This window comes from Oncorhynchus mykiss, chromosome 28 (genome assembly GCF_057628025.1).
Source record: "Oncorhynchus mykiss isolate SJ-2025 chromosome 28, ASM5762802v1, whole genome shotgun sequence".
NCBI lineage: Eukaryota > Metazoa > Chordata > Actinopteri > Salmoniformes > Salmonidae > Oncorhynchus > Oncorhynchus mykiss.
The window spans coordinates 16,785,925-16,809,226 of NC_143049.1; the positions used below are offsets into that span (position 1 = coordinate 16,785,925).

General features: G+C 44.2%; 1 protein-coding gene across 2 annotated transcripts in view; it reads right to left on the minus strand.

Annotated features, from left to right (window-relative positions):
- LOC110508633 (tensin-3) overlaps positions 1 to 12,617 on the minus strand; it is an 84,971-nt gene extending 72,354 nt beyond the window's left edge. Inside the window, exon 1 of one of the 2 annotated variants that reach the window (XM_021589288.3) lies at positions 11,360 to 12,617. The gene's annotated coding sequence lies outside the window, so the exon portion shown is untranslated. The remainder of the gene's footprint in view (positions 1 to 11,359) is intronic. The other variant, XM_090225511.1, reaches the window with a different exon arrangement.
- Positions 12,618 to 23,302: the final 10,685 nt, after the last annotated feature.

Consider the following 23,302-nt stretch of genomic DNA (forward strand, 5'->3'; position numbering starts at 1 on the left):
TATTCCTAAAAAAATATATACAATAACAAAAGAAACAAACTTCTAAAATAATTTCTCATTCATGTCTATCCATGTTTCATAATTTGATCTATTTCACCAAAGAAAGCATCCGGGCAAGGCAAACAGTGGCACTCTGTCTTAGTATTTGTAGCCCATGTATCTGATGCTGTCTGGCCAAAAATAATATGACATGTCCAGTCAGCATCAGATACATGGGCTACACATTCTAAGATAGAGGGGCTCTGTTTCGCTCGCTCTGATGCTTTCTCTTCTAGGCAGAGTTGCAAAGAGAAAGCCATATCTCAGACTGGCCAATAAAATTAAAAGATTAAGATGGGCAAAAGAACACAGACACTGGACAGAGGAACTCTGCCTAGAACACCAGCATCCCGGAATCACCTCTTCACTGTTGACGTTGAGTTGAGACTGGTGATTTGCGGGTACTATTTAATGAAGCTGCCAGTTGAGGACTTGTGAGGCGTCTGTTTCTCAAACTAGACACTCTAATGTACTTGTCCTCTTGCTCAGTTGTGCACCGGGGCCTCCAATTCCTCTTTCTATTCTGTTTAGGGCCAGTTTGCTCTGTTTTGTGAAGGGAGTAGTACACAGCGTTGTACAAGATCTTTGGATCCTTGGCAATTTCTCGCATTGAATAGCCTTCATTTCTCAGAACAAGAATACCCTGATGAGTTTCAGAAGAAAGTTATTTGTTTCTGGCCATTTTGAGCCTGTAATCAAACCCACAAATGTTGATGCTCCAGATACTCAACTAGTCTAAAAAAAGGCCAGTTTTAATTGCTTCTTTAATCAGAACAACAGTTTTCAGCTGTGTTAACATAATATCAAAAGGGTTTTCTAATGATCAATTAGCCTTTTAAAATTATAAACTTGGATTAGCTAACACAACGTGTCATCAGAACACAGGAGTGATGCTTGCTGATAATGGGCCTCTGTACGCATATGTAGAAATCTGTCATTTCCAGCTACAATATTCATTTACAACATTAACAATGTATACACTGTATTTCTGATCAATTTGATGTTATTTGAATGGACAAAAAATGTGCTTTACTTTCAAAAAGTGACCCCAAACTTTTGAACGGTAGTGTAATATTGAATTATGTTTGGTTGACAATACAACCAAATATCAACATTTAAATGTGATGTATCTATTGCTTGGGTAGATTAATCTGTACCACTGACTTAGTCTGGCTTTAATTCCATTTTGTCTACAAATTAATAATTGATATGTTGGATTCACATCTCCATCGCACCCAAAAATCATAAAACAAAAAAATACAATTAAAATAAAGTTTGAAGTAGTCCAATTCTTTAACTTAGATTTTTGGGTCGATACAGTTATTGTTATTTGTGGTCGTAATCATTATTTAGAGTTAATTTAATGAGTGGGGAGGGTGTGCATTTGTTACAGTACAAGGGGACGGTCATGTGAAAATATTGTTTATGTTGTTGGGGGGGGGGTGTATTTTTTTTATGACACCTCGAGTGCTTTCGAAGGTTACCTAATCATATTGGAGGGTTGGACCACAGCAACTGAGTCTAATTACGACGTCCACATTTTGTTTGTACATTATTTGGTTGCATTTTCCATTAAAAAAAACACATTGTGGTGATCGTGACGGAGATGTATGTTAGTGCGTATTTTTGACTGTAAGAGAGATACATTTAAAAAACAAGATATATATGGACGGAAATAGACGAGGAGCTGAGATGTGGATACAACTCAAGAGAAGTGAAACAAGCAAGACATATGAATGGTAAAGGGAAGGGAAAAAGAGAGGGAGCCCTGTGTTTAGAGGGAAAATGAGGAGCACGTGAAACAGCTTAAGGTGAGAGAAGCAGTATAATCCTTTAAAGCCAGTGTCTAAAACCACACAGATGGGATTTAACTCACTATGCAGCCATAAAGTCCTCAGTCCTTACTTCCACAGATGACTATCTTTAGAAGTTCTAATAATATATTTATTGGTTAATGTCATATCCTGACTTACCAAGCAAGCACCATTTCAACAGCACTGTCTGGCCAGAAACCATTACAATAACTGCCATAATAGTCCATAGACTAGATATGGGAGGGTTTGATACTGGGAAGGAATGTAGTGAACAAAGTACATGATTTAAAGATCACTGGGAAAGTAGTTGGCATCAAATAGGCCCCATTCTACTAAATAATTTGACTGCACCGGGGTCGCCCAACATTAATTTATTAGGTTATATTGGCCACATGCAGGGGCGGATTGACTATCTGCCAATTCTGGCAAATGCCAGATGGGCTGGACCATTTTTTTGTTGGGTGGGTTGGTCGAAATTGACACACATATTTTTGAGAGCACACTCTACACTGTCACCTCACTTCAAAGCATTCCATTAGACGGTTAAAACCATGATTTGGTCAAATAGTAATGTGCATTATGCTCATGATTCCTATATGAAGGTGTCAGCCCTGTCCCTGTGCTTGTGCCCTCACTGGGGCCTGCCACTGTGATTAGTGAGCTACTCTCTTCTCCCCCATGCACACAGAGGAACAGTTATAGTGGTGAGTTGTATCTCCACACAGAGGAACAGTTATAGTGGTGAGTTGTATCTCCAGACAGAGGAACAGTTATAGTGGTGAGTTGTATCTCCAGACAGAGGAAACGTTATAGTGGTGAGTTGTATCTCCAGAGGAACAGTTATAGTGGTGAGTTGTATCTCCAGACAGAGGAACAGTTATAGTGGTGAGTTGTATCTCCAGACAGAGGAACAGTTATAGTGGTGAGTTGTATCTCCAGACAGAGGAACAGTTATAGTGGTGAGTTGTATCTCCAGACAGAGGAAACGTTATAGTGGTGAGTTGTATCTCCAGAGGAACAGTTATAGTGGTGAGTTGTATCTCCAGACAGAGGAACAGTTATAGTGGTGAGTTGTATCTCCAGAGGAATAGGTATAGTGGTGAGTTGTATCTCCAGAGGAATAGTTATAGTGGTGAGTTGTATCTCCACACAGAGGAACAGTTATAGTGGTGAGTTGTATCTCCAGACAGAGGAAACGTTATAGTGGTGAGTTGTATCTCCAGAGGAACAGTTATAGTGGTGAGTTGTATCTCCAGACAGAGGAACAGTTATAGTGGTGAGTTGTATCTCCAGAGGAATAGGTATAGTGGTGAGTTGTATCTCCAGAGGAATAGTTATAGTGGTGAGTTGTATCTCCACACAGAGGAACAGTTATAGTGGTGAGTTGTATCTCCAGACAGAGGAAACGTTATAGTGGTGAGTTGTATCTCCAGAGGAACAGTTATAGTGGTGAGTTGTATCTCCAGACAGAGGAACAGTTATAGTGGTGAGTTGTATCTCCAGAGGAACAGTTATAGTGGTGAGTTGTATCTCCAGACAGAGGAACAGTTATAGTGGTGAGTTGTATCTCCAGACAGAGGAAACGTTATAGTGGTGAGTTGTATCTCCAGAGGAACAGTTATAGTGGTGAGTTGTATCTCCAGACAGAGGAACAGTTATAGTGGTGAGTTGTATCTCCAGACAGAGGAAACGTTATAGTGGTGAGTTGTATCTCCAGAGGAACAGTTATAGTGGTGAGTTGTATCTCCAGAGGAATAGTTATAGTGGTGAGTTGTATCTCCAGAGGAATAGTTATAGTGGTGAGTTGTATCTCCAGAGGAATAGTTATAGTGGTGAGTTGTATCTCCAGAGGAATAGGTATAGTGGTGAGTTGTATCTCCAGAGGAAACGTTATAGTGGTGAGTTGTATCTCCAGAGGAACAGTTCTAGTGGTGAGTTGTATCTCCAGAGGAATAGTTATAGTGGTGAGTTGTATCTCCAGAGGAATAGTTATAGTGGTGAGTTGTATCTCCACACAGAGGAACAGTTATAGTGGTGAGTTGTATCTCCACACAGAGGAAAAGTTCTAGTGGTGAGTTGTATCTCCAGACAGAGGAACAGTTATAGTGGTGAGTTGTATCTCCAGACAGAGGAACAGTTATAGTGGTGAGTTGTATCTCCACACAGAGGAACAGTTATAGTGGTCAGTTGTATCTCCACACAGAGGAACAGTTACAGTGGTGAGTTGTATCTCCAGACAGAGGAAAAGTTCTAGTGGTGAGTTGTATCTCTAGAGGAACAGTTATAGTGGTGAGTTGTATCTCCACACAGAGGAACAGTTATAGTGGTGAGTTGTATCTCCAGACAGAGGAACAGTTCTAGTGGTGAGTTGTATCTCCAGAGGAATAGTTATAGTGGTGAGTTGTATCTCCAGAGGAATAGTTATAGTGGTGAGTTGTATCTCCACACAGAGGAACAGTTATAGTGGTGAGTTGTATCTCCAGACAGAGGAATAGTTATAGTGGTGAGTTGTATCTCCACACAGAGGAACAGTTATAGTGGTGAGTTGTATCTCCAGACAGAGGAAAAGTTATAGTGGTGCGTTGTATCTCCAGACAGAGGAAAAGTTCTAGTGGTGAGTTGTATCTCTAGAGGAACAGTTATAGTGGTGAGTTGTATCTCCAGTCAGAGGAATAGTTATAGTGGTGAGTTGTATCTCCAGACAGAGGAAAAGTTATAGTGGTGAGTTGTATCTCCACACAGAGGAACAGTTATAGTGGTGAGTTGTATCTCCAGACAGAGGAAAAGTTCTAGTGGTGAGTTGTATCTCCAGACAGAGGAAAAGTTCTAGTGGTGAGTTGTATCTCTAGAGGAACAGTTATAGTGGTGAGTTGTATCTCCAGTGGTGTTTTTAATTATTGTATTTGTTTTAAATATCAGCTGGTTAAAAAAAAGAGGAGGACCAAGACTCACCAGTCACTGGTACAGAAATGGTTCAGAAATGGTGTAATGTAGTGCCTATGTTATGTGTCAGTGCTACTGCCTGTGTAGGTTGTATCGGGTGTGTGTGAGTTGGCGTCACACTGCGATGTGGGCTGGTGTGGATAAAAGGCCAGGGCTGAATTCTTGTCCCAGTCCGCCCCTGGCAACCTGATGGCCAACAACCTCCCCCCCATTCTTGGCTCAAAACATCAAACTTAGAACTGTTCTTATTGGCTGGTCTTGGTTCATGATTGACACCTTTACAAAAAAATATTGCAGTTTTAAAACTGCAGTTAAAGTGCAGTAGCTACAGTCGACTGTGGTATTTTGGATGCAGTAATAGCAGAATGACTGCATTGTACTGCAGTTGAACTGCAGTTATACTGCACTCTGACTGCAATATTTTTTGTAAGGGTAGTTTGTGGCAATGCCGTCCATTTTGGGGTTAGTTAGAATTCACCATGGTCACATTAAACCAGAAATATGTTCCAGTGGTGAAAAGGAGAGCAGTCAATGTAAGCAACACTCCAAAAAAGAAACCTCCCAGTTCTCTCTTAACCAAACATTGACAGAACCCAAATCTGTAGTCAATAAAGTACAAAGTCAGCCTTTCCACCATGGCCTAAGGTTAGTATGTTATGAATGAGTCAAATGTGCCATACTTCTATTTAAAAAAGAAATAGGGAAACTAATGTGACATTGCTGCAGGGGGGATATGGCTCAGTACAGCTCAGCATGGGAGGACTTGGCCATGCTGTGGACCAATGTATAAACCAGCCACACGGAGCCTACTGTCTCTCTGGGAGTCAGTGTGCTTGGCCCAGCAGCCAGGTGCTATATTTACATTTTAACTGCTGGCACGGCCCCAAAGCTTGGGCCTTAAACTTATCTTTGTACTCATCCCCATTAATGGGTGCTGGGGTCCTGTTTAGAGGCCCCTTTGTTTATAAATTTATTGCCCGCTATATATACATATTAGTAGTTATATTATGTTGAGGCCCTCTGGTCGTCTGCCGATTTAATTTCGGTTTTTAGTTCCCTTTTCTTGTATTGTATTGAGTTTGTTTGCCCACGCTCCACTATCTTCCGGGGCTTGTCTCTAGGAGAGTCATAGTTACTCCCGCCGTTTACCCGCGCTTCATTGAATTTCTTCACTTTGACATTCAGAGCACTGGGCAGAAATCACATCGCGTCATCACCCACCTTGGGCCTTCGCGATGCTTTGTTTTAATTAAACAGTCGGATTCCCCTGGTCCGCACCAGTTCTAAGTCAGCTGCTAGGCGCCGGCCGAGGCAACCCCCCGGAGACCCCGCGTAAACGAGGCCAACGAGCACCGTAGCTGGGGAGATCCGCGAGAAGGGCCCGGCAAGCGTCCAGAGTCGCCTCTGCCAACCACCAACCCAACCCCCACCGATCCACCTTCAGAACGCCGACGGACACCACCCCAATGAACCCCCATAAGCAGCCCCTTGCGAGACCACAAACTAGAGCCCACGAGATGGGCCGCACAATGAACTTCCAGCAGTGGCGAGAGAAGGGAGGCGGTGCAGTAGATCAATTATCCTTCCTACGGCTAGTTTGCAGAGACTGTGGGCCCCTGAAGGTATTTAGCATTCAATCTGGACGCCATCTAATAACCCTCCCTGATTCCCATCAGTCACTCAGACAACTTGGCATGGATAGAAAGCAGCAGCACGCTTCAAACAGTAGAAGGGATAACATCTCCCACCATGACATGACAGGCTGGGTGGATGAAGTAGCTTTGGGGAGAAGAGAATAGGCCACAGTTTGTTCTGCCCGTTTCCTGTCTCGCTCGATAGGTTTACACTGTGGCTTTGATGCCCATTCAACACCGAAGAAACGAAATAAACAAAACCGAGGAATCTGTTGCAAAAAAAAAGCTGCACTGTGGCTTTGACCCTCATTCAACACAGAAGAACCAGAAAAGAAAAGATGGAACAAATATTACAACAAATGTTATGGTTAAAATCAAATATTTTGATTAATACAAAAATTCTAGTTTAAAAATTATATTATATTTATTAATGATATTATGAATAGAAATGAAGGAGTTGTGTCACATATGCAGATATCAAAAATAATTGGGAATATCTGCTCAATCCAAATTTACAATCAACTGATTGCAGCACTACCACAAAAATGGAGGAGGCAAGTGAAAAAGGGAGAAGGTAGAGAACTTGTTATTCTGCCATATATTAAAGATTAAAGACAAATTGTCTGAAAGGAACAGGCATAAATAGAAAAATATACCAGTTTCATCTGAGGACAAAAAGGTTGACAGCTGCGCCATACAGGTTGCAAAGTAAATTGGATGAGATTTTTGATGTACCAATTCCATAGCATATGGTTTATGAACTGGTACAAAAAAACTACACTTGACTCAACAATTAGAGTTATTCAATATACATTATTATATACAATTCTTGCCACCAACAGAATGCTATATGTTTGGGGCATACAACAATCTCGGCTCTGTAGGTTTTGCTGTGAAGAGATAGAATCAATAGGTAATTTATTCTGGTATTGCCCCTATGTAGCTTGTTTCTGGTCACAGGTTCAGGAATGGTTAAAAAATCACAACATGCACTTAAAATGAACCTTACAAATAGCAGTGTTGGGCAAATCTGGAAAGCCATAGTCAGTCAATAAATAATATAATAATACTCGTAGGAAAGGTTTTCTTCTTTAGCTCACAATCTGTGGATAATATACGATTAGAACGATTCAAAAATGTTGTAAATAATCCCAGCACAATTGAAAAATATATGGCACATGGAAACAAACAAACAAGGGCGGTCTATGGTGATAAGTGGGATGGGCTGAGAGTGGCTGAGGGTTGGTCTATGGTGATAGGTGAGATGGGCTGAGAGTGGCTGAGGGTTGGTCTACGGTGATAGGTGGGATGGGCTGAGAGTGGCTTAGGGTTGGGATTAAAGAGTTTGTTTGGTAATGTATTATTGTTATATATAAAAGTACCATGTATTTGAAATGGATATGTTAAAAGAGTATGTCAAATGTATAGGTAAAATGTATGTACAGTGGGGAGAACAAGGATTTGATACACTGACGATTTTGCAGGTTTTCCTACTTACAAAGCATGTGGAGGTCTGTAATTTTTATCATAGGTACACTTCAACTGTGCGAGACGGAATCTAAAACAAAAATCCAGAAAATCACATTGTATGATTTCTAAGTAATTAATTAGCATGTTATTGAATGACATAAGTATTTGATACATCAGAAAAGCAGAACTTAATATTTGGTACAGAAACCTTTGTTCGCAATTACAGAGATCACACGTTTCCTGTAGTTCTTGACCAGGTTTGCACACACCGCAGCAGGGATTTTGGCCCACTCCTCCATACAGACCTTCTCCAGATCCTTCAGGTTTCGGGGCTGTCGCTGGGTAATACGGACTTTCAGCTCCCTCAAAAGATTTTCTATTGGGTTCAGGTCTGGAGACTGGCTAGGCCACTCCAGGACCTTGAGATGCTTCTTACAGAGCCACTCCTTAGTTGCCCTGGCTCTGTGTTTCGGGTCGTTGTCATGCTGGAAGACCCAGCCACGACCCATCTTCAATGCTCTTACTGAGGGAAGGAGGTTGTTGGCCAAGATCTTGCGATACATGGCCCCATCCATCCTCCCCTCAATATGGTGCAGTTGTTATGTCCCCTTTGCAGAAAAGCATCCCTAAAGAATGATGTTTCCACCTCCATGCTTCACGGTTGGGATGGTGTTCTTGTGGTTGTACTCATTCTTCTTCTTCCTCCAAACACGGCGAGTGGAGTTTAGACCAAAAAGCTCTATTTTTGTCTCATCAGACCACATGACCTTCTCTCAATCCTCCTCTGGATCATCCAGATGGTCATTGGCAACCTTCAGACGGGCCTGGACATGCGCTGGCTTGAGCAGGGGGACCTTGCGTGCGCTGCAGGATTTTTATCCATGACGGCGTAGTGTGTTGCTAATGGTTTTCTTTGAGACTGTGGTCCCAGCTCTCTTCAGGTCATTGACCAGGTCCTGCCGTGTAGTTCTGGCCTGATCCCTCACCTTCCTCAGGATCATTGATGCCCCACGAGGTGAGATCTTGCATGGAGCCCCAGACCGAGGGTGATTGACCGTCATCTTGAACTTCTTCCATTTTCTAATAATTGCGCCAACAGTTGTTGCCTTCTCACCAAGCTGCTTGCCTATTGTCCTGTAGCCCATCCCAGGCTTGGGCAGGTCTACAATTGTATCCCTGATATCCTTACACAGCTCCCTGGTCTTGGCCATTGTGGAGAGGTTGGAGTCTGTTTGATTGAGTGTGTGGAAAGGTGTCTTTTATGCAGGTAACGAGTTCAAACAGGTGCAGTTAATACAGGTAATGAGTGGAGAACAGGAGGGCTTCTTAAAGAAAAACTAACAGGTCTGTGAGAGCCGGAATTCTTACTGGTTGGTAGGTGATCAAATACATATGTCATGCAATAAAATGCTAATTAATTACTTACAAATCATACAATGTGATTTTCTGGATTTTTCTTATAGATTCCGGCTCTCACAGTTGAAGTGTACCTGTGATAAAAATTACAGACATCTACATGCTTTGTAAGTAGGAAAACCTGCAAAATCGGCGGTGTATCAAATACTTGTTCTCTCCCCACTGTATATGTAGCAAAAAAGCAACAACCAAAAAAACTACGATATTTGTCCTCCGAAGAGGGAGGGGTTAACTAACATAGCAATTTAAAAAATAGATATTTAAAAAACCCCACAGAAGAACCTAAATAAATAATTCAGTGGAATCTGTGTGTGACAGCAGCACCCACCAGGCTCCTAAAGCACCACCTAATTACCGCCTTCGTTCCCAAGGTCATAGAGGAATGTGTTCCAAAATGAATTACACTCCCACTTTATCTCTCCTCCCTCTATTTCTCTCTCTCTCTATCCCTCTCTTTCACTTACTTTCTCTCTTTCTCTCTCTCCTTCTCTTCGCTCTAGCTAATGGCTTACATATGTGTGCTGTGTGGCTACAAAAGAGATAGCTTTCATTTCTGTGACACACAATACTGTCCCAGCAGCCCTCAGACCGACAGTCAGTCTGTGCCGTGTGAAGAACAGAATGCTCTGTTAAGCTTAGCTTGCTGTACACACACACCAGCCATTTGCCAACCCACCTGTCCAAACCACGAGGTCCTACTAATCCGTTTTTGTAATTGCCGCCTATTTATCAAAGGAAAGAGAGAGACAGAGAAGATAAGAGAACTCATGTGTTTTCTAACTTCTTTCTACACTCGTTTCACATTTCACACCTGATAGCTGAAAAAAGATCTTGATGTGTGTGTATAACGGATGTGAAACGGCTAGCTAGTTAGCGGTGGTTCTAGTGTAACGGATGTGAAACGGCTAGCTAGTTAGCGGTGGTTCTAGTGTAACGGATGTGAAACGGCTAGCTAGTTAGCGGTGGTTCTAGTGTAACGGATGGGAAACGACTAGCTAGTTAGCGGTGGTGCGCGCTAAATGGCGTTTCAATCGGTGACGTCACTTGAAGTAGTGGTTCCCCATGCACTGCAAGGGCTTTTGTGGAGCGATGGGTAACGATGCTTCGTGGGTGACTGTTGTTGATGTGTGCAGAGGGTCCCTGGTTCGTGCCCGGGTATGGGCGAGGGGACGGTCTAAAGTTATACTGTTACATGTGTTCTAATGTGTGTTCATGATGCATTAGAGCTTTTCTTCTGATTGTTTTATAGATACGAAGGTGTAAATGCAGGTGTGTGTGTCTGGATCCAGACTTTTAAGGAGATAAAGGGGAGGGATCTAGACACCGGTAAGGAGGCAGGGTGTAGCCTATGTGAGGTAAGAGGGACTCTTGTACATGTCATCAACAATGGGCTTGAGGCCTCGAATACCACACAGCAGCTGTGGCTTGAAGAGTTGAACTTGTTTTTTTTCTCTCTTTCACTCTCTCTCTCTGTCTCTGTCTCTCCCCATATTTTTCTTTTCCCAGCAGACCAGCCATTCAACAAAAGAGGTTGAAAAAAGGTGTTTTTAAATGCAAGACTCATAGAGCTATGTGAGGCCTATGCTACCTCTGGAATGGCCCCATATGTTTCACATTATAAAGGTCTCCAGCACAGCAAAGCCCCAAAAAGCATGGAGACCCAAACCAATGCAAAAGACGGCTCAACAAATAGGACATGTACAGTTGTGCAATTCTCTCACTGAGTGAAAAGCTGCAGCCAAAGCTTGATGAGGAGATCATGGTTTTTAATGAACTACACTCACTGTCGAATTCAAACAAATCACAACCACACTGCTTGTAGTTTGAATGACACCGGTAATAACCCACTTCTCTCTCTATCCTGAATCCCGCCTGGTATTTTGAATCAATTCCCCGAAGCGAAATGTGCCTGAACCACAGGTTAAAACTTCACCAGACTCCATGAAACTACTCCAGAACTTACTTTGATGAACTAGCGCAACACTGAAACCAGCTCCCCTGCAAGTATAGCACTACAAACAACTTCAAAACACCAAACCTTACCGTTTTAGAAGCAAAGAAAGTCACTTTTATTTTCCTCCTTTCTTTAAAATCCTTCGTCAGTCAGACACTGCTAGGGAGAGGTGGGTAAAGTCCAGTCCAGGTGAAGACGAGTAAAATAGCTCTCTGCCCGTCACACAGGCTTAGAGGAAGTTGACTGGCTCTCCTCTGCTGGAATGCGGTGATTAGAGGCACTTCTTCTGTGAGCTCACTTTGTTCAGGCTCTGCTGCCCCCACTGCTGCTCCCTCCCAGGCTGTTGCTGCTGGCTCCTACTACTGGCTGTTGCTGCTGGCTCCTACTACTAGCTGTTGCTGCTGGCTCCTACTACTGGCTGTTGCTGCTGGCTCCTACTACTGGCTGTTGCTGCTGGCTCCTACTACTGGCTTTTCCTTCCAGGCTGTTGCTGCTGGCTCCTACTACTGGCTGTTGCTGCTGGCTCCTACTACTGGCTGTTGCTGCTGGCTCCTACTACTGGCTGTTGCTGCTGGCTCCTACTACTGGCTGTTGCTGCTGGCTCCTACTACTGGCTGTTGCTGCTGGCTCCTACTACTGGCTGTTGCTGCTGGCTCCTACTACTGGCTGTTGCTGCTCCCTTCCAGGCTGTTGCTGCTGGCTCCTACTACTGGCTGTTGCTGCTGGCTCCTACTACTGGCTGTTGGCTGCTGCAGGCCGTGTTAAAATGGAAGCTCTGCTCCCATCAACCCTCAACACACTTCCTCCAGTCAGACGAGGCTGCTAGCTGCTGCAGCCGCCACAAGTTCTGGCACGGGATAGTCCTCCCACTGTGTTGCTGCCTCCCTCCCTGATCCCCCCTCCTCCACTTTCCCTCCCTTCCCCTCCCTTTCCACACACGCACACACACACACACGCACACACACACACACGCACACACACACACACACACACACACACACACATATATACACCAGTGGTGGAAAAAGTACTACTCAATAGTCATACTTGAGTAAAAGTAAAGGTACCTTAATGGAAAATGACTGAAGTAAAAGTGAAAGTCACCCAGTAAAATACTACTTGGGTAAAAGTCTAAAAGTATTTGTTTTATCAACAACAACAAAAAACATACTACCTACTCATTCAAGGGTTTTTCTTTATTTTTACTAGTTTCTACATTGTAAAAAAATATTAAAATGGAAGCTCTGCTCTGTGCCTGAACTGCTGCTCTGCTCTGCTCCCATCAACCCTCAACACACTTCCTCCAGTCAGACGAGGCTGTTAGCTGCTGCAGCCGCCACAAGTTCTGGCACGGGATAGTCCTCCCACTGTGTTGCTGCCTCCCTCCCTGATCCCTCCCTCCTCCACTTTCCCTCCCTACCCCTCCCTTTCCACACACACACACACACACACACACACACACACACACACACACACACACACACACACACATACACACACACACACACACACACACACACACACACACACACACACACACACACACACACACACATACACCAGTGGTGGAAAAAGTACTCAATAGTCATACTTGAGTAAAAGTAAAGATACCTTAATAGAAAATGACTAAAATAAAAGTGAAAGTCACCCAGTAAAATACTACTTGGGTTAAAGTATTTGTTTTTATCAACAACAACAAAAAACATACTACCTACAGAAGATAGCCCTATTTGGTAAAAGTCTATTTCACCAAGTCCAAGTCCAAGAACAGCTCAAATAAGCAAAGAGAAATGACAGTTCATCATTACTTTAAGATATGAAGGTCAGTCAATGGGGGAAATTACAAGAACTTTGAATGTTTCTTCAAGTGCATCAAGCTCTATGATGAAACTGGCTCTCATGAGGACTGCCACAGGAAAGGAAGACCCAGAGTTACCTCTGCTGCAGAGGATGTTCATTAAAGTTACCAGCCTCAGAAATTGCAACCCAAATAAATGCTTCACAGAGTTCAAGTAACAGACACATCTCAACATCAACTGTTCAGAGGAGACTGTGTGAATCAGGCCTTCGTGGTCAAATTGCTGCAAAGAAGATACTTGCTTGGGCAAAGAAACAAGAGCAATTGACATTTTTGACAAATTTGAGATTTTTGGTTCCAACCGCCCTCTCTTTGTGAGATGCGGTGTGGGTGAATGGATGATCTCCAAATGTATATTTCCAACTGTAAAGCATGGAGGAGAAGGTGTGATGGTGTGGGGGTTCTTTGCTGGTGACACTGTCTGTGATTTATTTAGAATTCAATTCACACTTAACCAGCATGGCTACCACAGCATTCTGCAGCAATACACCATCCCATCTGGTTTTGGCTTAGTGGGACTATCATTTGTTTTTCAACAGGACAATGAAGGAGAGTTATGGAGTGCGGCATCAGATGACCTGGCCTCCACAATCCCCCGATCTCAACTAAATTTAGATGGTTTGGGATGAGTCGGACTGCAGAGTGAAGGAAAAGCAGCCAACAAGATCTCAGGATATGTGGGAACTCCTTCAAGACTGTTGAAAAGCATTACAGGTGAAGCTGGATGAGAGAATGCCAAGAGTGTGCAAAGCGGTCATCAAGGCAAGGGGTGGCTTTTTAAAGAATATCAAATCTATTTTGATTTGTTTAACACTTTTTTGGTTACTACATGATTCTATATGTGTTATTTCATGGTGTTGATGTCTTCACTATTATTCTACAATGTAGAAAATAAGTGTTCTAAAACTTTTAACCTCTAGTGTACTTAAGTATCAAAAGTAAATGGAATTGCTCAAATGTACTTAAGTATCAAAAGTAAAAGTATAAACAATTTCAAATTACTTCTATTAAGCAAACCAGACAGCAAAATCGTTTTTTTTGTTTAGTTTTTTTACGCATATTCAGGGCCAGACATCATTTACAAACAAAGCATTTGTATTTTAGTGAGTCTGCCATATCAGAAGCAGTAGGGATGACCAGTGATATTCTTTTGATAAGTGTATGAATTGGACCATTTTCCTGTCAAAATGTAATGGGTACTTTTGGGTGTCAAGGGAAAATGTATGGAGTAAAAATTACATTATTTTCTTTCGGAATGTAGTACAGTTAAAGTAAAAGTTGGCAAAAATATAAAGTAGTAAAGTAAAGTACAGATACCCCAAAAACTACATAAGTAGTACTTTACGCCACTGATATACACACACACACACACAGAGACTGTTACGATCGTTATAAGGAGTGGACCAAGATGCAGCGTGGTATTTTTCCATCCTCTTTATTAAGAAAAGAAACTCAAAGAAAAAAACGAATAAAGCGTAAACGAAACGTGAAGCTCAATGAAGTGCTCGCAGGCAACTATACCCAAACAAGATCCCACAAAGCACAATGGGGAAATGACTGCCTAGTCCCCAATCAGAGACAATGAAAAACAGCTGCTTCTGATTGGGAACCATACCAGGCCAACATAGATCATAAGTCACCAAGATAACCCACCCTAGTCACTGTCACGCCCCAACCAACATAGAGAATAAACAGCTCTCTATGGTCAGGGCGTGACAGTATCCCCCCACCCCCCAAAGGTGCGGACTCCGACCGCAAAACCTGACTCAATAGGGGAGGGTCCGGGTGGGCATCTACCATCGGGGGCGGCTCCGGTTGCGGGGCGAAGTACCCACTCCGCTCGCAGATACGTCATCTTCCATTGCGGCTCTGGTGCGGGGATTATCGCCGGAGGAACTGAACCGTGGGTCGTCACCAGACCGTGGACCGTCGCCAGGGGCTCCGGAACGTGGATCGTCGCCGGAAGCTCCGGACTGTGGATCGTCGCCGGAAGCTCTGGACCGTGGACCGTCGCCGGAGGCTCCAGACTGGGAACACTCGCAGGAGGCTCTGGACTGGGAACCCCCGCTGGAGGCTCTGGACCGCAGACTGTCACTGGAGGCTCTGGACTGCCGACCATCGCCGGAGGTTCTGGACTGGGAACCCCCGCTGGAGGCTCTGGACCGCAGACTGTCACTGGAGGCTCTGGACCGCAGACCGTCACTGGAGGCTCTGGACCGCAGACCGTCGCTGGAGGCTCTGGACCGCCGACAGTCGCTGGAGGCTTTGAACTGCCGACCGTCGCTGGAGGCTCTGAACTGCCGACCGTTGCAGGAAGCTCTGGACCGCAGACCGTCGCTGAAGGCTCTGGACAGCAGACCGTTGCTGGAGACAGGAGGTTCCGGACCGTGGACTGTCTCAGGAGGTTCTGGACTGTTGACTGTCTCAGGAGGTTCCGGACTGGGGACCGTCTTGGGAGGTTCCGGACTATGGACCGTCGTTGGAGGTTCCGGACTGTGGACCGTCGTTGGAGGTTCCGGACTGTGGACCGTCGTTGGAGGTCCCGGACTGTGGACCGTCGCCGGAGGTTCCGGACTGTGAAACGTCGCCGGAAGCTCCGGACTGGGAAACGTCGCCGGAAGATCTGGACTGGGAACTGTCGCCGGAAGCTCTGGACTGGGAACTGTCGCCGGAAGCTCTGGACTGGGAACTGTCGCCGGAAGCTCTGACATGGGAACTGTCGCCGGAAGCTCTGGACTGGGAACTGTCGCCGGAAGCTCTGACATGGGAACTGTCGCCGGAAGCTCTGACATGGGAACTGTCGCCGGAAGCTCTGGACTGGGAACTGTCGCGGAAGCTCTGGACTGGGAACTGTCACTGGAAGCTCTGGACTGGGGACTGTCGCCGGAAGCCTTGGACTGGGGAGGCGCACTGGAGGCCTGATGCGTGGGGCTAGTACAGGTGGCACCGGGCTGGTGACACGCACCTCAGAGCGAGTGTGGAGAGGAGGCACAGGACGTACTGGACTGCGGAGGCGCACTGGAGGCCTGGAGAGTAGAGCTGGCACAATGCATCCTGGACAAATTACCACCTTCACACGGCAAGTGCGGGAAGCTAGCACAGGACAAACTGGGCTGTGAAGGCGCACTGGGGATACAGCGCGTAGAGCCGGCGCAGGATATCCTGGACTGAGGAGGTGCACTGGAGACCAGGCGCGCTGAGCCGGCACAACCCGTCCTGGACAGATGCCCACATTAGCATGACAAGTGCTAGGAGCTGGCACAGAACGCACCGGGCTGTGAATGCGCACTGGAGACAGAGTGCACAACACCGCAAAACATGGTGCCTGACCGGTCATACGCTACCCACGGTGAGTACGGGGAGTTGGCTCTGGTTCAAACCCTGGCTCCGCCAACCAACCCGTGTGCCCCCCCCAAAAAATTGTTTTGAGGCTGCCTCTCGGGCTTCCGTCGTGGCAGCGAACCCCGGTGTCGTCGTTGTTCCTCTCTCGCTGCCAGGATCTCCTCCCACGTCCAGGATCTCTTACCGTTCAAGATATCCTTCATGTCCAGGATGTCTGCTCCTCCTGGCCACGCTGCTTGGTCCGTTTGGGGTGGGATCTTCTGTCACGTTCGTTACAAGGAGTGGACCAAGGTGCAGCGTGGTATGTTTCCATCCTCTTTATTAGGAAAAGAAACAAAGAAAACCAAATAAAGCGTAAACGAAACGTGAAGCTCAATGAAGTACTCACAGGCAACAATACCCACAAAGCACAATGGGGAAATGGCTACCTAAATACGATCCCCAATCAGAGACAACGAAAAACAGTTGCCTCTGATTGGGAACCATACCAGGCCAACATAGATCATAAATCACCTAGATAACCCACGCTAGTCACTGTCACGCCCCAACCAACATAGAGAATAAACAGCTCTCTATGGTCAAAGGCGTGACACACACACACACACACACACATTCTCATGCTGGCTCAATGTCTGCTTCAGTTTTTGTCAGACCTGGCAAGTGGACACAAACACACACAGTTATAGAGGGGAATGGGTGGAGGGGGCAAGGAACAGGGAAGCACATTATACTAAACATTTTTACAAATGTATTAACTAGAGAGAGAGAGGTTTAAACCTGGGGGCCAGCTATTGTAACAGTTTTCAAAGTAATATGCTTCACAGTAGGTATGGTGTTCTTTGGCTGCAACTCAGCATTCTTTGTCCTCCAAACACGACGAGTTGAGTTTTTACCAAAAAGTTATATTTTGGTTTCATCTGACCATATGACATTCTCCCAATCTTCTTCTGGATCATCCAAATGCTCTCTAGCAAACTTCAGACGGGCCTGGACATGTACTGGCTTAAGCAGGGGGACACGTCTGGCATTGCAGGATTTGAGTCCCTGGCGGCGTATTGTGTTACTGATGGTAGGCTTTGTTACTTTGGTCCCAGCTCTCTGCAGGTCATTCACTAGGTCCCCCCATGTGGTTCTGGGATTTTGCTCACCGTTCTTGTGATCATTTTGACCCCACGGGGTGAGATCTTGCGTGGAGCCCCAGATCGAGGGAGATTATCAGTGGTCTTGTATGTCTTCCATTTCCTAATAATTGCTCCCACAGTTGATTTCTTGAAACCAAGCTGCTTACCTATTGCAGATTCAGTCTTCCCTGCCTGGTGCAGGTCTACAATTTTGTTTCTGGTGTCCTTTGACAGCTCTTTGGTCTTGGCCATAGTGGGGTTTGGAGTGTGACTGTTTGAGGTTGTGGACAGGTGTCTTTTATACTGATAACAAGTTCAAACAGGTGCCATTAATACAGGTAACGAGTGGAGGACAGAGGAGCCTCTTAAAGAAGAAGTTACAGGTCTGTGAGAGCCAGAAATCTTGCTTGTTTGTAGGTGACCAAATACTTATTTTCCACCATAATTTGCAAATAAATTCATTAAAAATCCTACAATGTGATTTTCTGGATTTTTTTCTTCTCATTTTGTCTGTCATAGTTGAAGTGTACCTATGATGAAAATTACAGGCCTCTCTTATCTTTTTAAGAACTTGCACAATTGGTGGCTGACTAAATACTTTTTTGCCCCACTGTATCCGTCCCAAACCCACTGGCTCCAGGTCATCTATAAGTCTTTGCTAGGTAAAGCCCCGCCTTATCTCAGCTCACTGGTCACCATAGCTGCGCTCCAGCAGGTATATTTCACTGGTCATCCCCAAAGCCAACACCTGCTTTGGCCGCCTTTCCTTCCAGTTCTCTGCTGCCAATGACTGGAACGAATTGCAAAATTCACTGAAGCTGGAGACTTATATCTCCCTCACTAACTATAAGCATCAGCTGTCAGAGCAGCCTACCGATCACTGCTCCTGTACACAGCCCATCTGTAAATAGTCCACCAAACCACCTTATCCCCATACTGTTTTTCTTTTGCTCTTATGCACCCCAGTATCTCTACTCGCACATCATCATCTGCACATCTATCACTCCAGTGTTAATGCTAAATTTGAATTATTTTTCCACTATAAGTGCTGACTGGCAAGTACACATAAACAAGATCCCACAAAACACAGTGGAGAAATGGCTGCCTAAATATGATCCTCAATAAGAGACATCGATAAACAGCTGCCTCTGATTGGGAACCATACCAGGCCAACCTAGAAATAAACAACCTAGAGTACCCACCCTAGTCACACCCCGACCTAACCAAAATAGAGGATAAAAAGGCTCTCTATGGTCAGGGCGTGACAAGTGTGCTGGCCTTTCTGTCTTTTTCAAGCTTTAATCCTGCAATTTTTTTAAAGGAAAGTTAAATGATTATTATGGATTTAACATGATATTGGCCAGCTTGCATATGCTTTGTATCTATAGCAGTCTTAATAACATGAAACCAGTGCTGGCAAACCTAAAAGCCTTCAAACTTATTTTGCTAACTTAAGTGTCTGGAGCCCTCAAGGAAATAAATTAATAAAGATAGGACCACCATCACAATTGGTTTGTGAATGGAAGTATTGTATGTAGCACATTAGAGGTATTCTCTCACCAGCAATATTTATTTGTATTTGTTTTATGATAATACATTTTGCATTTTATTTTACGTGAAATATTTAGCTTTGTCTGAAGCAGAAAAAGGCAGGAAATTCAAAAGATAATTTGACCTATGCACTAAAAAGTTGTGAAGCTGCGTATGCTAAAAAACCTAGGTCAAATTAGCTTTGGAATTTTTTGTATTTTTCAGCTTCAGACATATACTAAATTTTTCACTTAAAATGTAGTTTAAAATTAATTATCATGGGGGATTCCTAGAAGCTGTGATAACAGGGACAACAGTGCAATTGTGACACCCATTTTACTGTGATAGAATATAAACTGACAACAGTGTACAGTGTACAGTGCTATGTATGTTCTTTACATACAGTATGTCAGCGTGAGACAGACTTTCCACAGATAACAGCCCACAATAAGTGCAATCAGCAAAGAGCAATGAGGACCCTGGGTGTATTTACCTTTTATCTGTTGTGTAATGTTGTAGCTACCTTAACTAGATATATGTAGGGAACACTGTACCATTAGTAAGCTAGCTAGCTAGTTAGCTAGCTAGTTAGTTGCCATCGGCAAAAAGCTGGTTTTCAAGGGAAAAGGAAGAGACCCTGTGAACGACCTCTGATTTTGGACGTGTGCCCTGCTGTTTACAGTGAAACATATAGCAGTTAGCTAAGGCACATTTGCTAGCTTGCTGTCTGAAGTTTACATCCGGAATATTAACAAGGCGGCCCTCCATCTTAACTCCTCCTTCACATTTACTGAAGTGGTTGAATAGTGTAGAAGGGAACATCCCCTGACAGTTTTTTTCTCTCGTCATGACCAGAATGTGGTTCAGGTAGTTTCAGGCATTTATTCTACGCCTGCTACGCTAGGTTGACGTAACATGGACATCATTAACAACTGTAGGCTTGCTAGTTAGCCTCACTTCTTCCTGCTAGAATGTCAGCAAACGTTAACTAACTGAACGTTAGCTAGCATTAAGGGTTGAAACATTAGCTAGCTAGCCAGTTATTTAGCTATTTTTTTGACGTACCTAGTTATATATTGCTTTGACCTACTTAGCCAACGTTATCAACGAGAGAGACATTCAGCTCGTAAGAATCCAAGCTTGTTGTCTTACGTTAACGTTAGCTGTAACCAGGCTCCTGAGTTGACTTGCTATTTCTACAGACAGGGGGAAGGCCAGGGTGCTGTAACCCCGGATAAAGCAGCGATAAAAGTTGGCAAACCCCAGGAAGCATTGCAGCTGTTCCCTGGATGTAGGCTGAGGCCAATCCACCACCACTCTCACCTTCTCGGGATCCATCTGGACACTCCCATCAGAGATGATGTAGTCCAGAAAGGGAATGATGGAGCGATGGAACTCACACTTTTCCACCTTAACAAACAACTGGTTCTCCAGAAGGCGCTGAAGAACCTGTTGGACGTGGTGCATGTGTTCTTGTGGGGGAGCGGGAGAAGATGAGGATGTCATCAATGTAGACGAAGACAAACCGGTTCAGCATGTCACAGAGAACATCATTCACCAGAGCCTGGAACATAGCAGGGGCGTTGGTGAGGCCAAAGGGCATGACCAGATATTCGTAGTGGCCGCTGGCCGTGTTGAAGGCGGTATTTCACTTGTCCCCCTCTCGTAACTGCACCAGATGGTAGGCGTGTTGTAGATCCAGCTTGAAGAAAACAGTGGCCCCCTTGAGCAGCTTGAAGGCAGAGGAAGTGAGTGTTATTGGATATCGGTTCTTCACAGTAAAGTAGTCCCCGTTAGTCAATGCACGGATGCAGGGTCTTGTCCTTTTTCTCCACGAAGAAGAAACTTGCGCCAGCGGGAGAGGAAGAGGGATGGATAAATCCTGTAGCTAGAGAGTCCCCAATGTAGGTCTCCATAGCCTTGGTCTCTGGTCCCGGCAGAGAGTACAGACATACCCGGGGTGGAATATTACCACAACATTCTCAGTAGGCACATGTCTAGCTCCTTAAAGAAGATTTAAATACATCCCCATTAGGCACATGTCTAGCTCCTTAAAGAAGATTTAAATGCATCCCCATTAGGCACATGTCTAGCTCCTTAAAGAAGATTTAAATACATCCTCATTACGTTTCTCTCCAGATTTAATGCCAATTTGTAGACTGTGTTGTAGGCCCACTACGACCCGCTTTTAATCATAGAAAAACAACAATAAAACTTTTTGGGTTGAAATCACGTGGAAACAACGTTGACTCAACCAGTTCTTGCCTAGTGAGATGTGACTCCAATAATCAACACGATCTTCAGTTTGGAATGGAAATCATTTCATCAGGTGTGTTAGGATTAGGGCTGGAGAAAAAGTTTGACACCAATCACGCCCTCAAAGGGCTGGAGATCCAGATGCAATCAACAGACTCATGCTATGTAGAGCAAACATGCATCTCTGACATGTAGAATAAGGAATCATGTCAGCTCTATTTGTGATATTTCTATCTGAAACTTTTCAGAATGTTTTTGTACTGAACATTGTACTCTCCAACCCTGTTCCTGGAGAGCTTATAGTTTTTTAGTTTTTTTTGCTCCAACCCCATCATTGCGACTAATGTATCTAATTAACTATAAATCCGTCAAATCTACACGCAGTATTGTCATTGTAATGTTTACCCAACTGAACTGCTTATTTTTCTATTCATAGTTGGCATATTATCCATCATGAAGCAAATCAAGTCCTACATGAAGAGCGGAAGTGGTTTACAGAAATACCAATCACATGACTACACTAAATACAAATAAGAGCAAACTGCAGTACATTCAGTACAGTAACTGTCGGCAACAACAGCTTTCTCAACCCCCTCAGCCAGTGTTTCCCAACTCCATCCCTCAAGTACCCCCAACAGCACACATTTGTGTTGTAGCCCCGGACAAAGCCACCTGATTCAACTCATTGAGGGCCTGACGATTAGTTGACAAGTTGAATCAGGTGTGCTTGTCTGGGGCTACAAGAAAAATGAGGAAGAGGCAAAGCGAGAGGGATAACTGGGCCCAAAATTGGTCTCCTCCAGCAGGTGGCTTTTTTTGTTTCACTCACCAAGCAAGGAGTTTTTGCATGGAAGTCAATGAGTTAACAAAAAAATGTAATGGCTTATTAGCTACACGTGGCTTATTTGATCGAATAGAAGTTCTGTGATGCTTAGGATGTTACGAGTGTACAGGGAATAATCCCGGCAACTTTGAGAAAAAAAAACACTTTATATCGGAGTTGTGCCTGTTATTCACACGTATATATCTGCCATTTTATTGGCTAAAATGGTCCCACCTGATCTTGCCTTCATTTTTAAAACATTTATTGTAATTATTAGAGCGGCCACTTGAGTATCTGGTCAATATAATGGGCAATCTGTCCTGTTGGGGGTAGACTGGAATTGGAAAACACTGCCCTAGGCTATGTGACATGGTATGGCAGAAAGCAAAGAAAGTGCATGAGCTGAAACTTGGGAGGGATACGTACATGTAATATGAGTCGTGACAATAAGTTGTAAGGACAGGTAATTTCTATAAAGTAAGTTAGTCACTTTCAGTCACCATAGGGTTTCAGAAGCACACATTTCAACACCATTGGAGGACAGTGACTGTACCTCGTATTGTGTAGTAGTACAAAGGTACATGATGAGTCAATTGTTTGGCACCTGACCTAAGGACAGCGGAATCTGGCTTACATAACAGCACTTTGTGAGTGGTGGACCTTGGTTACTGAAGGAGTGACCTGCTTAATGATTGACTCTGTCCAAACTAAAGCCAGGCATTAGCGCACACACACACTGATATTCCTGTGTTGCTGTCCTCTAAGTCAACTTTCTGTTACTATATCATCTCATGAAATGATTGTGTTAATTTTCATTATATTGCTAATTTGCAGTTGTACCGTTATGTCAGTTATGATTGTGTGTGGTAAAGGTACACAGTAAAAATGCTTTAGAACAGTGTGAACGATATGGGACATGGTCTTCAACGACCCCATTGAGTGTGTGAGAGCGCAAGCTTCGACAAACCGTCAGAGAGTGAACCCACTATTGCTTTATCATCATAGTTGAGGGCATGTTCTCCCTATTTTCATGCTTCTTAAAGCTCCATAGACTAATGATGGACTTTAAACCATCTCTACATGACACTTACAAAAGACAGTG